Below are 16,619 nucleotides of genomic sequence, written 5' to 3' on the forward strand. Positions count from 1 at the left end.
TAGCTGGTATGACTCAATCATGGGTAAATTCGAGTTATTTTTAAAACTCACCACATTCCAGAAGGATTCAGGGACTAATTCCAGACCCGTACAATAATATAACAAGAAAAGCTAAGCCTTCTCTGGAACTCACTCTATGCCAGATACAGTTCTAAATGACTTACGTGTATTAACTCCTTCATTCCCATAACCACCCAATGAAGCAGGCGCTACCATTATTATGGCCATTCTACAGGCAAGGACACTGAGACACAGAGAGGGTAAGCAAACTGTCCAAGTCATGTTACGCTAAGAGGAGGAACCAGAATTTGAACCCAAGCAGGTTGGCTCCAAAGGCTAGATTCCTAACCACTAAATCATCCTGCCACCAGGTGAAGAAGGTCAAGAGAGGAGGCGTAGCCAAAGAATCATTCTAGTAGGTTTTTGGAACCAGTTGACCATACCATCCCCCTCTCCCCACTCCCCTGTGGCTGGCAATGTTCTTGAACAGGCATCCCTATCTGCAGGGACACCAGTCATGCGCTCTCAGAAGAAGAGATGCAAAGTCTTGTCACTGCTGGGAGATTCACCACCATGTTTGGCCTCACTTCAAGGAATTAGATCCGTTCATTGATATTTTTTTGTTTGTTTTGTTTTGTGGTACGCGGGCCTCTCACTGTTGTGGCCTCTCCCGTTGCGGAGCACAGGCTCCGGACACGCAGGCTCAGTGGCCATGGCTCACGGGCCCAGCCGCTCCATGGCATGTGGGATCTTCCTGGACAGGGGCACGAACCCACGTCCCCTGCATCAGCAGGTGGACTCTCAACCACTGCGCCACCAGGGAAGCCTGCTACTCTTGACTTATTTGTCAAGATCATGAGTTTTGGCACTGAGACCACAGAGTCAGGGGCAGGCAACACTGTAAGCTCTAGATAACATTTTTTAATTAATTTTTTTGGAGTCCAGTTGCTTTACAATGTTCTATTAATTTCTACTGTACAGCAAAGTGAACCAGCTACAGGTATACATATATCCCCTGTTTTGGATTTCCTTCCCATTTAGGTCACTACAGAACATTGAGTAGAGTTCCCTGAGCTATACAGCAGGTTCTCATTAGTTATATATTTAATACATAGTATTAATAGTGTATATATGTCAATCCCCACCTCCCAGTTCATCCCACCACGCCCTTTCCCCTTTGGTATCCGTATGTTTGTTCTCTATGTCTGTGTCTCTATTTCTGCTTTGCAAATAAGATCATCTGTACCATTTTTCTAGATTCCACATATATGTGTTAATATGCGATATTTGTTTTTCTCTTTCTAAATAAAATGATACCAACTTAAACATTCTTACACTTGAATACAAACTTATATTTTGTACCCTAAAACATCTTAAAATTTTAAATTAAATTTAGACATTTATTCATTTAGATGAGGCCATAGTTACTTTGAGTTTTAAGTAAGGTTTCAGTTAGAGTTTTAATATAATCGTGACACCTTGCAGAAGCATTTAATAAAGTCTAGCTATTATGATAAATAAAAGCTATTGTTTTAATTCAGTCCATTATTCAACAATGAAGTCCTTTCATTCAAAGTAAAATACTGCATGGTACTTATCATCAGCATCATTCAACGTTTGCAGATTAAAATAAAAACCCAAGGACGAGACTGGTTAAATAATTTGACCAAGCTCACCCCATTGTGGCTGGTTTGAAACCAGACTTACTGAACCTCAAAGACAAGGCTTTTTTTTTCTAATATCAACTAGAAACAGAGACAGAGATTAGAGTGGTAAAGCTTTCCTTCTTATGATTGTGACTGGGAGATTAAACAAAATAAGCAGCTCTAATTTCCTTTAAGCCTCCTTTCTGTAAAGAGCCAGACAATTCTGGCTTCTAACCTCTATGACACCATCCAGTGTAAAAGTATAATAGTTTATAATAACTTAGCAAGACAAGAGCTTCTAATAAATAACTAAATCCAAGATCTTGAGCAGCCATGAATTCTGCCAAGTTAAGCAGAAATCTTCCAGTGCCTGCTGGTTTCATTGGCAGATATCGTCTTTTTAAGACTCCTCAGAATTACTCTTAATTTTCAAAATTAATCTAACCTAATTTGGCCATAAATTTTTTTCTGGTTTTTGGGTTACAGTTTTGAAATCTTGCATGTCCCCACATATAATCTAAGTCTCTGATATTTCCACTAACAAACAAAAAACAAAACCTTTATTTGCCAGAGGAACATCTAGCTGCTTGCATTCGCAACATGGAACCCAAGTATTTCATAACTTAGAACCTGTGAGGCTTATTCATATGTTTTGGCCGGTGTTATAGCTAAATGGAGATATGATGTCAACACACTGCAGAGCTTAGCCATCTGTAGCCTGGTCTTACTGTAAACATGTGAAAGGGAGGAAATATTTGTCCTATTACACTTTTGTGAATTTAAGTGAGTCAGGTTCTCACTCAATAATTCTGATGATAAGCAAATGGATTTTCCCCCCCTCATTTCATTAGAGAGCGTTTTAGGCACCACTTTCCTTCTGTCTTTCCTGATGAAAATGTGCATAAAGCCTGTGATAGATGGGGGCAGATCCTGTGTAGGGTTAGGTGGTCTGCCCTGCATCTCCAGAAAAGGCTCTGGGCCCAGTCTACCCACTGTGTCTCCTTTGGTTACACTTTTATCTCTTTGCTTCTTCTTTGCCACACTCCAAACTCTTGGGGCACACAGCAATTTATCTCCTTCCCTCTGTGCTTCTTTTGGCCTCAGCCAGTTTTCCCCTTCAAAAACTAGAAGCAACTGCTATACATTCAAGGACAAACTGGAATTAACAGAGACTTTATATCTCCAGAACTAAACTGGAGATATAACCCTCCAACCTTCCTCCACTCCCTCGCCCCTAAGAAAAACTTCTCCCACAATCTTCCTTGTCTCAGTGATGGCAACTCCATCTTGCCCCTTGAGAGTTGCCCAAGCCAAAACTCTCCATATATGATTGTCTCTCCTCTTCCTCATGTATCAGGACATCCTAACAGTTTCATCTTCAAAGTACATCCAACCTACAATGACATCCCTCATCCCCCCGGCCCCACCTCCACGGTCACCTCCCCATCCGAGCCACCATTATCTCTCACCTGAATTTTAAAAATAGCTTCTAACTGTTCTCTATGCTTCCACAAGTGCCCCTCTTCAGACTATTCCTGATACAGAGGCTCCAGAGACCTTGTTAAAACCTAAGTCAAATCATATGTGCCTCCACTTCAACCAGAGGAAACGCCAACACCCTTACAGCAGCTATGGTGCTCACATTATCTGAGGCCACCTGGGTCCTCCTGAAGGTACAGCCAGTACTCTGCACTCACTCTTCCTTCTGTCTGGACGCCTCCTTCCAATTACCTACAAGGCTAACTTTCGCACCTCCTCAAGTCGTTGCTCCAATGGCACCTTCTCAATAAGACTTAGCCTAACTATTCAATTTTCTTTCCTTATTTTGCTGCTGAATAATTTTTTTTATTGATGTTAAATTCACATAACAAAATTAATCATTTTAAAGTGACAATTCAGTGACATTCGGTACGTTGACAATGCTGTGCAACCAACACCTCTATCTAGTTCTAGAACAATTTCATGACCCCAGATACCATACAGAGCAAAGGAAGACAGAAATACCTGCCCACGTGGAATTTTCAGCCTAGTGGAGAAGGAGGACGATATTTATATAAATAAGTAGAAGTATTTATAAAAGGTTTTCCATGGTGATACATTCAGGGAGAAAAAGAAAGCAGAGGAGGGAAGTAAGGAGGATTGGAGAGGAGTGCAGTTTTAGGTAGGGAGACCTGGAAGGCCAACTAGGAAGGTGGCATTTGATAAACAGTTGAAGTACAACCCAGGAAGAAGCACGCCTGCTGTGTCTGAGGAGCAGCAGGGAGCCCTGTGACTTGAGTGGAGAAAGACAGAAGGGAAGGAAGAGCAGCTCGGAGAGGTCCGGTGACCAAATCGTGCACGGCCTCATGAGTCAGCTTTAGCACTTTAGTTCTTGCTCAGTGAGATGGGAACCACAGGAGGGCACAAGACAAGGAATGGCAGGACCTGACGTGGGTTTTAGCAATAAGGCTCTGGGTGCTGAGAATAGCCTTCAGGAGGGCAAGGGATGAGGAAGAAAGCAAGTTAGGAGGTTTCGTGATGGCCCAGATGAGATTGTGGCTTGGATGGACCAGGCTGTGGAAGTGTAGGTTGTGAGACAAGGTTGGATTTTGGCTGTATTTTGAGGTTTGCTGACAGAATTTCTTGATGAACAAGGTATAGGGTAGGAGAGAAAGACAGTGGGCAAAGACAATTTCAAGACTTTTGCCTGAACTTCCGGGGAAGATGGCGGAAGAGTAAGATGCGGAGATCACCTTCCTCCCCACAGATACATCAGAAATTCATCTACACGTGGAACAACTCCTACAGAACACCTACTGAATGCTGACAAAGACCTCAGACCCCCCCAAAAGGCAATAAACTCCCCACGTACCTGGGTAGGGCAAAGCGGAGAGATTCCCACACAGAGGATCAGTGCCGACCGGCACTCACCAGCCTGAGAGGCTTCTCTGATCGCCCGCCGGGGCGGGCGGCCCTGGGAGCTGAGGCTCGGGCTTTGGTCGGAGCGCAGGGAGAGGACTGGGGCTGGCGGCATGAACACAGCCTGAAGGGGCTAATGCACCACAGCTGGCCGGGAGGGAGTCCGGGAAAAGTCTGGACCTGCCGAAGAGGCAAGAGACTTTTTCTTCCCTCTTTGTTTCCTGGTGCGTGAGGAGAGCGGATTAAGAGCGCTGCTTAAAGGAGCTCCACAGATGGGCGTGAGCCGCGGCTGAAAGTGCGGAGCCCAGAGACGGGGGTGGGACACTGGGGCTGCTGTTGTCGCTGCCAAGAGGCCTGTGTGTGAGCGCAGGTCACTGTCCATGCCCCCCTTCCGGGGATCCTGTACAGCCCATCACTGACGGGGTCCCGGAATCCAGGGACGGCTTCCCCATAGGAACGCACGGCGGACCTCGGGTTGGTGCAACGTCACGCCAGCCTCTGCCGCTGCAGGCTCACCCCGCACTCCGTACCCCTCCCTCCCGCCCGGCCTGAGTGAGCCAGAGTCCCCGAAGCGGCTTATCCTTTAACCCTGTCCTGTCTGAGCGAAGAACAGATGCCCTCCGGTGACCTACAAGGAGAGGCGGGGCCAAATCCAAAGCTGAGACCCGGGAGCTGTGAGAACAAAGAAGAGAAAGGGAAATCTCTCCCAGCAGCCCCAGAAGCAGCTGATTAAAGCTCCACAATCAACTTGATGTATCCTGCATCTGTGGAATACATGAATAGACAATGAATCATCCCAAATTGAGGAGCCAGGAGTCAGTGCTGTGCCTCTGAGGTGGGAGAGCCAACTTCAGGACACTGGTCCACAAGAGACCTCCCAGCTCCACATAATATCAAACGGCAAAAATCTTCCAGAGATCTCCATCTCAGCACCAGCACCCAGCTTCACTCAACGACCAGCAAGCTACAGTGCTGGACACCCTATGCCAAACAACGAGCGAGACAGGAACACAGCACCACCCATTAGCAGAGAGGCTTCCTAAAATCATAAAAAGTCTGCAGACACCCCAAAACACACCACCAGACGTGGACCTGTCCACCAGAAAGACAAGATCCAGCCTCACCCACCAGAACACAGGCACTAGTCCCCTCCACCAGGAAGCCTACACAGCCCACTGAAACAACCTTAGCCACTGGGGAGAGATACCAAAAACAACGGGAACTACGAACCTGCAGCCTGCAAAAAGGAGACCACAGTAACATAAGCAAAATGAGAAGACAGAAAAAAACACAGCAGGAGAAGGAGCAAGATAAAAACCCACCAGACCTAACAAATGAGGAGGAAATAGGCAGTCTACCTGAAAAAGAATTCAAAATAATGATAGTAAAGATGATCCAAAATCTTGGAAGTAGAATAGACAAAATGCAAGAAACAGTTAACAAGGACCTAGAAGAACTAAAGATGAATCAAGCAACGATTAAAAACACAATAAATGAAATGAAAAATACTCTAGATGGGATCAATAGCAGAATAACTGAGGCAGAAGAACGGATAAGTGAGGTGGAAGATAAAATAGTGGAAATAACTGCTGCAGAGCAAAATAAAGAAAAAAGAATGAAAAGAACAGAGGAAGGTCTCAGAGACCTCTGGGACAACATTAAACGCATCAACATTCGAATTATAGGGGTTCCAGAAGAAGAGAAAAAGAAAGGGACTGAGAAAATATTTGAAGAGATTATAGTTGAAAACTTCCGTAATATGGGAAAGGAAATAGTCAGTCAAGTCCAGGAGGCACAGAGAGTCCCATACAGGATAAATCCAAGGAGAAATACGTCAAGACACATATTAATCAAACTGTCAAAAATTAAACACAAAGAAATCATATTAAAAGCAGCAAGGGAAAAACAACAAATAACACACAAGGGAATCCCCTAAAGTTAAGAGCTGATCTTTCAGCAGAAACTCGGCAAGCCAGAAGGGACTGGCAGGACATATTAAAAGTGATGAAGGAGAAAAACGTGAAACCAAGATTACTCTACCAAGCAAGGATCTCATTCAGATTTGATGGAGAAATTAAAACGTTTACAGACAAGCAAAAGCTGAGAGAGTTCAGCACCACCAAACCAGCTTTACAACAAATGCTAAAGGAACTTCTCTAGGCAAGAAACACAACAGAAGGAAAAGACCTACAATAACGAACCCAAAACAATTAAGAAAATGGGAATAGGAACATACATATCGATAATTACCTTAAATGTAAATGGCCTAAATGCTCCCACCAAAAGACACAGATTGGCTGAATGGATACAAAAACAAGACCCATATATATGCTGTCTGCAAGAGACCCACTTCAGACCTAGAGACACATACAGACTGAAAGTAAGGGGATGGAAAAAGATATTCCATGCAAATGGAAACCAAAAGAAAGCTGGAGTAGCAATTCTCATATCAGACAAAATAGACTTTAAAATAAAGACTACTAGAAGAGACAAAGAAGGACACTACATAATGATCAAGGGATCAATCCAAGAAGAAGATATAACAATTGTAAATATTTATGCACCCAACATACGAGCACCTCAATACATAAGGAAAATACTAACAGCCATAAAAGGGGAAATCAACAGTAACACATTCATAGTAGGGGACTTTAACAGACCACTTTCACCAATGGACAAATCATCCAAAATGAAAATAAATAAGGAAAACAAGCTTTAAATGATACATTAAACAACATGGACTTAATTGATATTTATAGGACATTCCATCCAAAAACAAGAGAATACACTTTTTCTCAAGTGCTCATGGAACATTCTCCAGTATAGATCATATCTTGAGTCACAAATTAAGCCTTGGTAAATTTAAGAAAATGGAAATTGTATCAAGTATCCTTTCCGACCACAATGCTATGAGACTAGATATCAATTACAGGAAAAGAGCTGTAAAACATACAAACACATGGAGGCTAAACAATACACTACTTAATAACGAAGTGATCACTGAAGAAATCAAAGAGGAAATTAAAAAATACCTGGAAACAAATGACAATGGAGACATGATGACCCAAAACCTATGGGATGCAGCAAAAGCAGTTCTAAGAGGGAAGTTTATAGCAATACAATCCCACCTTAAGAAACAGGAAACATCTCGAATAAACAACCTAACCTTGCACCTAAAGCAATTAGAGAAAGAAGAAGAAAAACACCCCAAAGTTAGCAGAAGGAAAGAAATCATAAAAATCAGATCAGAAATAAATGAAAAAGAAATGAAGGAAACGATAGCAAAGATCAATAAAACTAAAAGCTGGTTCTTTGAGAAGATAAACAAAATTGACAAACCATTAGCCAGACTCATCAAGAAAAAAAGGGAGAAGACTCAAATCAATAGAATTAGAAATGAAAAAGGAGAAGTAACAACTGACACTGCAGAAATACAAAAGATCATGAGAGATTACTACAAGCAACTCTATGCCAATAAAATAGACAACCTGGAAGAAATGGACAAATTCTTAGAAATGCACAACCTGCCAAGACTGAATCAGGAAGAAATGGAAAATATGAACAGACCAATCACAAGCACTGAAATTGAAACTATGATTAAAAATCTTTCAACAAACAAAAGCCCAGGACCAGATGGCTTCACAGGCGAATTCTATCAAACATTTAGAGAAGAGCTAACACCTATCCTTCTCAAACTCTTCCAAAATATAGCAGAGAGAGGAACACTCCCAAACTCATTCTATGAGGCCACCATCACCTTGATACCAAAACCAGACAAGGATGTCACAAAGAAAGAAAACTACAGGCCAATATCACTGATGAACATAGATGCAAAAATCCTCAACAAAATACTAGCAAACAGAATCCAACAGCACATTAAAAGGATCATACACCATGATCAAGTGGGGTTTATTCCAGGAATGCAAGGATTCTTCAATATACGCAAATCAATCAACGTGATACACCATATTAACAAATTGAAGGAGAAAAACCATATGATCATCTCAATAGATACAGAGAAAGCTTTCGACAAAAGTCAACACCTATTTATGATAAAAACCCTGCAGAAAGTAGGCATAGAGGGAACTTTCCTCAACATAATAAAAGCCATATATGACAAACCCACAGCCAACATCATCCTCAATGGTTAAAAACTGAAACCATTTCCACTAAGATCAGGAACAAGACAAGGTTGCCCTTTCTCACCACTCTTATTCAACCTAGTTTTGGAAGTTTTAGCCACAGCAATCAGAGAAGAAAAGGAAATAAAAGGAATCCAAATCGGAAAAGAAGAAGTAAAGCTGTCACTGTTTGCAGATGACATGATACTATACATAGAGAATCCTAAAGATGTTACCAGAAAACTACTAGAGCTAATCAATGAATTTGGTAAAGTAGCAGGATACAAAATAAATGCACAGAAATCTCTGGCATTCCTGTACACTAATGATGAAAAATCTGAAAGTGAAATCAAGAAAACAATCCCATTTAGCACTGCAACAAAAAGAATAAAATATCTAGGAATAAACATACCTAAGAGACAAAAGACATGTATGCAGAAAATTATAAGACACTGATGAAAGAAATTAAAGATGATACAAATAGATGGTGAGATATACCATGCTCTTGGATTGGAAGAATCAATATTGTGAAAATGACTCTACTACCCAAAGCAATCTACAAATTCAATGCAATCCCTATCGAACTACCACTGGCATTTTTCACAGAACTAGAACAAAAAATTTCACAATTTGTATGGAAACACAAAAGACCCTGAACAGCCAAAGCAATCTTGAGAACGAAAAATGGAGCTGGAGGAATCAGTCTCCCTGACTTCAGACTATACTACAAAGCTACAGTAATCAAGACAGTATGGTACTGGCACAAAAACAGAAAGATAGATCAATGGAACAGGGTAGAAAGCCCAGAGATAAACCCACGCACATATGGTCACCTTATCTTTGATAAAGGAGGCAGGAATGTACAGTGGAAAAAGGACAGTCTCTTCAATAAGTGGTGCTGGGAAAACTGGACAGGGACATGTAAAAGTATGAGATTAGATCACTCCCTAATACCATACACAAAAATAACCTCAAAATGGATTAAAGACCTAAATGTAAGGCCAGACACTATCAAACTCTTAGAGGAAAACATAGGCAGAACACTCTATGACATAAATCACAGCAAGACCCTTTTTGACCCACCTCCTAGAGAAATGGAAATAAAGACAAAAATAAACACATGGGACCTAATGAAACTTAAAAGCTTTTGTATAGCAAAGGAAACCATAAACAAGATCAAAAGACAACCCTTAGAATGGGAGAAAATATTTGCAAATGAAGCAACTGACAAAGGGTCAATCTCCAAAATTTATAAGCAGCTCATGCAGCTCAATAGCAAGAAAACAAACAACCCAATCCAAAAATGGGCAGCAGACCTAAATAGACATTTCTCCACAGAAGATATACAGACTGCCAACAAACACATGAAAGGATGCTCAACATCTTTACTCATTAGAGAAATGCAAATCAAAACTACAATGAGATATCATCTCACACCGGTCTGAATGGCCATCATCAAAAAATCTAGAAACAATAAATGCTGGAGAGGGTGTGGAAAAAAAGGAACACTCTTGCACTGCTGGTGGGAATGTGAATTGCTACAGCCACTATGGAGAACGGTATGCAGGTTCCTTAAAAAACTACAAATAGAGCTACCATATGACCCAGCAATCCCACTACTGGGCATATACCCTGAGAAAACCATAATTCAAAAAGAGTCATGTACCAAATGTTCATAGCCGCCCTATTTACAGTAGCCCGGAGATGGAAACAACCTAAGTGTCCATCATCAGATGAATGGATAAAGAAGATGTGGCACATATATACAATGGAATATTACTCAGCCATAAAAAGAAACTAAATTGAGCTCTTTGTAATGAGGTGGATGGACCTAGAGTCTGTCATACAGAGTGAAGTAAGTCAGAAAGAGAAAGACAAATACTGTATGCTGACACATATATATGAAATTTAAGGAAAATAATGTGTCATGAAGAACATAGGGGTAAGACAGGAATAAAGACACAGACCTACTAGAGAATGGACTTGAGGATACGGGGAGGGGGAAGGGTAAGCTGTGACAAAGCGAGAGGGAGGCATGGACATATATACACTACGAAACGTAAGGTAGATAGCTAGTGGGAAGCAGCCGCATAGCACAGGGAGATCAGCTCGGTGCTTTGTGACCGCCTGGAGGGGTGGGATAGGGATGGTGGAAGGGAGATGCAAGACGGAGGGGATATGGGAACATATATATATGTATAACTGATTAATTTTGTTATAAAGCAGAAACTAATACACCATTGTTAAGCAATTATACTCCAATAAAGATGTAAAAAAAAAAAAAGTGACCCCAGAACTGAAAAAAAAAAAAAAAGAAATGGAGAGTTAGTATCTTGTTTTTTGAAATGAAGACTAGGTCCCCATGAGCTGATGTTCCATGTCTTAACCACGGCGATGATGACAATGATGCAGCAATATCAACATTCCATGTAAACACAGCGATGATGACACAGCAATATCATCTGATATGGGATCCTTGTTAGGGCCAGCTGACAGTGTGAGCATGTTTCTATATGGTAACTCATCCCCTCCAGGGGACGTCTCTTTGTTATTCCCATTTCACAGACAGGAAAGTGGAGACCCAGAGAGATTTGGTAGTTTGTCCCTAGTGTCACAGCTGTGAGTGGTGGGATGGGGATTTGAAGCTAGTCCGATCCTACGATGTGTGCTTAACGTCAGGCTCCAGGGCTCAGTGGAAGGCCAAGGACTCAAACTCAGGGCTGCCTGGTGGTAAACCGAGAGCTTTTCTTCTTCTCCATCAGCCCAGGGAGGCAAAATTATGTCTGGGCTGGTGTTGGCCCACTGTGGCTTTCCTGTTCAGCTGCCCAGTCTGGGCCCTGGAGAATCAGCCAGCTAAGGTCTCATGGGACCTGTGCACCCAGGGACCAGGGGTTCTATTGTGTGTACATAGCAGGCTGGCCCCTAAGGGGCCAATAATTCACTCCTGGCCTCAGGAATGTGGTTCCTGCCACTCAAGCCTGTCTAGTTCCAAAGCTTTCTCCGCTTGACTTTTGTGGAGTTTTCTGAGGGACTCTTGCCTCAGACAAAGACTTCTCCATCAAAGCAGAGCTTGACATAGAGTTATTTTTGACTAGAGCGTCAGAACTCAGTTTCTAGAAGGTTTATGCTTCCATGGGTTGCCTGCAGCTACAGTGAAAGATGAAGCAATTGGCTCCACTTCAGTCTTAAAGCACTGGCATCACAAGCAGGCTGTCCCTCCTGCCCGGAAGGATGCATCAGTGCCACAGAGCCCTGGCCGCTGGAGGAGAGGACGCTGTGTGTGCAGTGGCTGGGACTGGTTTGCATGGATTGTGCTGTCCCATTTGCCTCTTAGACACAACAAGATACCCACATGCTGGTTCTAAGGAACCCTCAGAATTCCAATTCCTTCCAGCTCAGTTGAAAGTAGATTATGTCTCCAGAGCTCCTCTCCCTGATATGGTAGCCGTCAGCCACATGTGGCTCTAGAAAGCTTGGCATGTGGCTCATCCTCATTGAGATGGGCTGTGTCAAATACTCACTGGCTTTCAAAGGGTACAGAAAAAGAGATGTAAAGTGTTTCATTAATAATTTTTATATTGATTATGTGTTGCAATGATCATATTTTTGATGTATTGGGTTAAATAGCATAATGTAATATAAAATAATATATTAAAAAAAGACTTTTGCCTGAGCAGCTGGGCATAGGGGGTTGCTATTTACTGAGATGGGGGACTGGATGTGGAACAGGTTTTGGAATGAGAGTCAAGCAGTTTTGGATATATTCAGCTTGGCATATCTCTTAGACATACAATGGGAGATGTCAAGTCACCAGTGGGCTGTTTGCTTCTGAAGTTCAGGAGACACATTTGGGCTAGAGATATATCATCCATATATATATAAATTTGGAATATGTCAGTGTATAGATAAAATTAAACCCACCAGACTAGATGAGGTCTTCAAGAGTGAAAGTATATAGATAGATCATGAGGTTTACAAAAGAGCAACCGCTTATTTTCACTGGAAAGCTTCCCTGGGGAGAGATATTCATCTTTCCCAAACAGATAAATTTGCATCTCTGTTTGTAAATCACTGCGGAAGTGCTGAGAATTTCGCATAAGTTAAAATGTTTCTATTAGAATCCTTTCTTTCTTTGTCTCTGTTTCTCATTTTGTTTTGTTTGTTTGCTTGCTTTGCAAATAACCTTATAGAATCTGAACCCATTTTGGAAACACTGCGTTGCTTCTTTCTTTAAATTTCAATTCTGTTAATAACTAGTTAGGATTGTAATGGCATCCTGCCGTTGTCAATGCCACCAATTACCTCCACGTAATTGCTAGAACCACTGTGTGTCCTCAGTCTTCATCTTGCCTTGAGCTCTGTGCAGCCTCTGTCCCAGTGGAAGAGTTTCTCCCCGTCTTTCTTCAGGACACCGCTGGCTGCTCTTCACATCCCCTCTTTTCCCCATCGCTGCATGGCTCAGTCCTTGAATCTCTTTTCTTCTCTGTCTACACTCATTCCTCATGTGATGTCATCCACTTTCCTGGTTGTAGACTTCATCTATATGCAGATTATACTCTCACAGTTAAACCTGCTGTCCAGACTATCCCCCTGAACTTCAGACTCAGATATGCACCTGCTGACTTGACCCTCCACTTATCTGTATCCTAGATGTCTCAAAATTAACCTGTCAAGACTTATTCCTGTTCTTCACACCAAAATCTGCCCTTCCAACAGCCCTTATCATCTTGGTTGATGGCAACTCCATCTTTACAGCTGCTCAGATCAAAATCCATGGCTGTTTCTTTATGCCTCTGTCTCTAACACATCTCATCCAAACCATCAGCAAGTCCCACTGAATCTACTTTCCAAGTAGATTCAGAGCTCAACCACGTGACCACTGCTCATGATGCTCACTGGTGGTCTGGACACGCAGGCTGAGTGGCCAAGGCTCACGGGCCCAGCCGCTCTGCGGCATGTGGGATCTTCCCGGACCGGGGCACAAACCCGTGTCCCCTGCATCGGCAGGCGGACTCTGAGCCACTGCGCCATCAGGGAAGCCCTTGCCTGGATTATTGCAATAGCCTCTGAATTAGTCTCTTTGGTCCTTCACTTGTCCCCTTAGAATCTATTTTCAAATCAGAAACCAGCATGATCCTTTTAACCTCTCCTCTCCTCAAACCTCTCCCTTTATTCAGTGAAAACCAAAGTCTCTGTAATGGACTAAAAGGCCCTCCATGGTCTGGCACCCTTCACACTTCTCTGATTCAGGTCTTCTATGTGTCCCACCCTCATTCCACACTTTTCTCCTTCCTCTTCCCCCAACACCCCAAGCTTGTCCCTACCTCAGAGCTGGTATTTGTATCCCTTGGATACCTCTTGGATATCAATGTTACCCAAATCTCTGGAGATCCTCTCCTTTGCACTTTTCTGTCTCTGCATTCACAGAAAACTGGGAAGTGTGGAAGGACATATATGAAGAGTTCTCCTGCTGGAAGAGCAGGAATCTGAAAACTAAAGACGTCCCAGATCTGTTTGAGCTATTAGTCCCCATCTTCAAACATAGAGGGAGCAACGTCCTCATCTATACAACCTGTTCAAGAGCGGAGACAACCCAATGTCCTGCTGGGGATTCTGTAATTCAAAACAGCAGCCACGGCATGCTGCCAGCAGGGCACAGAGATGAAGGTTCCCAGAGCAGGAAAGGTAAAAAATAATGATGATGGCTGACATTATTAAGCATTTGCTGACAGCTAGGTGCGGTGCTGTTACTTTACATCCATTTAATCTTTAGAAACCACCCTCTTAGCTTGGTATTAGTACTAAGATGCTGGTTTTATAGGTAAAGAATACAAGAATTAAAGAGGTCAGATGAGTGGCCTAGAGTCATCGGTAAGTCATCGGCAGAGATTAAATACAGTTCTTTGTAAGTCAGAGCTTTCTCTCACATACTGTACATAGAATAGCAGAAAGGGGATAGCAAGGTCCATATTGAGATTTGCGGGCAATGACACATGAATATTTTTTGCCTCAAGAGCTGCTGCAAAAAAAGAAAAAGAAGGAGTCTTCCCTGGCGGTTCAGTGGTTAAGAAGCCATGCTCCCACTGCAGGGGTCACAAGTTCGATCCCTGGTCAGGAAACTAAGATCCCGCATGCCACATGGGGTGGCCAAAAAAAAAAAAAAAAAAATGAGAGAGAGAAGTGTTGCAGCCAGAGGAAGCACACCTCCCACTTCTCTGTCCCTGACGCTCAAGAGTACGGCTTTGGGGGTCAGCTCTGCCACATCTGACTCTACACGCTTTGTTGGGAGACTTCAGAGAGGAAAGAAATGGAGCTGTCAACTGGAGGCGGCAATGCCAAGCGTGAACTTAAATCAGGTATTCCTCCCTACCCACCGCTCCCCCAGAAAGATGGGCCCTTAGTAGCCCTGCTCCCCACACCCGTCACTCTCCTTTTTCATCCTGTATCTCCTTCTCCCTGAGGGTGTGACTTCTCTTCCCCATACCACATACGCTTTGCCCCGCAGCTCCTTGCTTGTTAAGCACTTTTCCCTTCTCCACCATCTGAGCAGATTTCACTTCTGGACTTTAGTGGATTCCAGCAAGAATAATTCTGGCATACGAGCACTTTGTATGTACTGTATACTGCAAGGCCCCCTCCCAAGCCCATCCTCACCCATTTATTTTCCATTACACGAGGCCAAAGTTCCATATCATACAAACAAGACTTCACGGGACTTCATCAGTCTGTAACTTGGGTTTCCCATGGGTAATACTACTTTTTTCATAAACAGAAAATTGAGAGCAATGATTAAGTTTAACCCACATTTTTGTTTTAAAATTCCATTCCCTTTGAGATAAATGCATTTTTGAAAAACACCCCAAGGAAAGACACTTACCATCAGTCTGATGTGCTCTTTCTTCCTCAACTTCCTACCAATGAGTTTGTTAACTCTAAAAACCAATTTCTCTAACAGCTCTGTGCTCAATACGACCGACAGCCACCTTTCTCTTAAAACCTCCCATTTTCCTTATCAGTTAAGACACAGGAACCAGCTTACTGATAAGCTAAAACTGATTCACTGTACTGTTAACAAAGACCAACTTCAGTTGGCACCACATGCTCTATTCGAATGCAAAGTGATTGCATCTCTATTGTGATGCAAAGTCTGCATCACATTCTCTATTCGAAAGGTCTCTGATGAAGCTACACTTCCAGTTGTAACATTATCTCCATAGATGGTCACATTTCCTCTTAATTCTGTTTTACTTCCCTTGTGGGTGACTTCCTCAGCAAAACCTCCCCACTCTATCTTGGTGGCAGGTCACTCAGTGCCCTTACAGTGTGAGCTGGCAGCTATAACTTTCCAAAAGCTGCAGCTCTAAGAACAACAGTGCACTTTTCTGTAGGAAGTTTTACTGTTGATGCTTCAACCTCAATGTTTTGAAAACATCTGATACGATTGGGTGCCTTAAGTGTACACCAGGCTCTGTGTGCAGACACTTTTGCACACGCTGACTCTTCCATTCCTCAGAGGCTTACCAGAGGCTCAGAGAGGCAGATTAATTACCTTACGCAAGGCAAGAGCCAGTACAAGGTAAAGTCAGAATCCAAAGCCTCCATAACTGGACTCTTTCCATGTGTCTCCAGATGGCCTGTCTTGGATGGTTATAATACAGATTTGTGGACTCATGTTGCACCTGTTAGAATTCTGAATAAACCAACTTTAATCATCTATGTGATTTTCTTTTTCAGACTGTTAGTGACTTCCAAATGATCAGGATGTGCCAGCTGCCAAAGAACTCTCTAATATAGTAGAAAGAACAGGAACTTTAGATACAGCTGGTTTTCCACTTACTGACAGTGTAGCTTGGGTCAAATTCTCCATCCTCTCTAAATCTCTTGTGCAAAGGGTATGGTTATCAATATTAAATGAATAATCTATGTAAGGGATCAGCCATATTAATGAACACTG

Source organism: Mesoplodon densirostris, chromosome 14 (assembly GCF_025265405.1).
Source record: "Mesoplodon densirostris isolate mMesDen1 chromosome 14, mMesDen1 primary haplotype, whole genome shotgun sequence".
NCBI classification, from domain to species: Eukaryota; Metazoa; Chordata; class Mammalia; order Artiodactyla; family Ziphiidae; genus Mesoplodon; species Mesoplodon densirostris.